Source organism: Plasmopara halstedii, assembly GCF_900000015.1.
Source record: "Plasmopara halstedii genome assembly, contig: Scaffold_650, whole genome shotgun sequence".
Classification (NCBI taxonomy): domain Eukaryota; phylum Oomycota; class Peronosporomycetes; order Peronosporales; family Peronosporaceae; genus Plasmopara; species Plasmopara halstedii.
The window spans coordinates 2167774-2168132 of NW_020187567.1; positions in this window are offsets into that span (position 1 = coordinate 2167774).

Below are 359 nucleotides of genomic sequence, written 5' to 3' on the forward strand. Positions count from 1 at the left end.
AGTAATATCCATCTACCAAATTGAGTGCGCTGTACTTCGTACATCCCGCCATGTTGTTCTGAAGAACATCTTTCCTAGAAATTGGCGTTTACGCCGGAATGGTGGCAGCGTTGAGCTTATCGTAAGCATGAATGATATGCCACTTGCTGTTCGGCTTCCGAACACAAAACGTGTGTGTCGAATGGGGAGACTTGCTCTCACGTACCATCCCTGCGTCTTGCTTCGCGCGGAAAAATGCGTCAATGACGTCGCACTGCTCCTTGGGCAGGGGTCATTGGCGTGTTACGCAGTATTTGGTTTACGGAACCAGGTCAATCTCATGACGCACACCTCGGTCCGGAGGTAGGACCGAAGGCGGG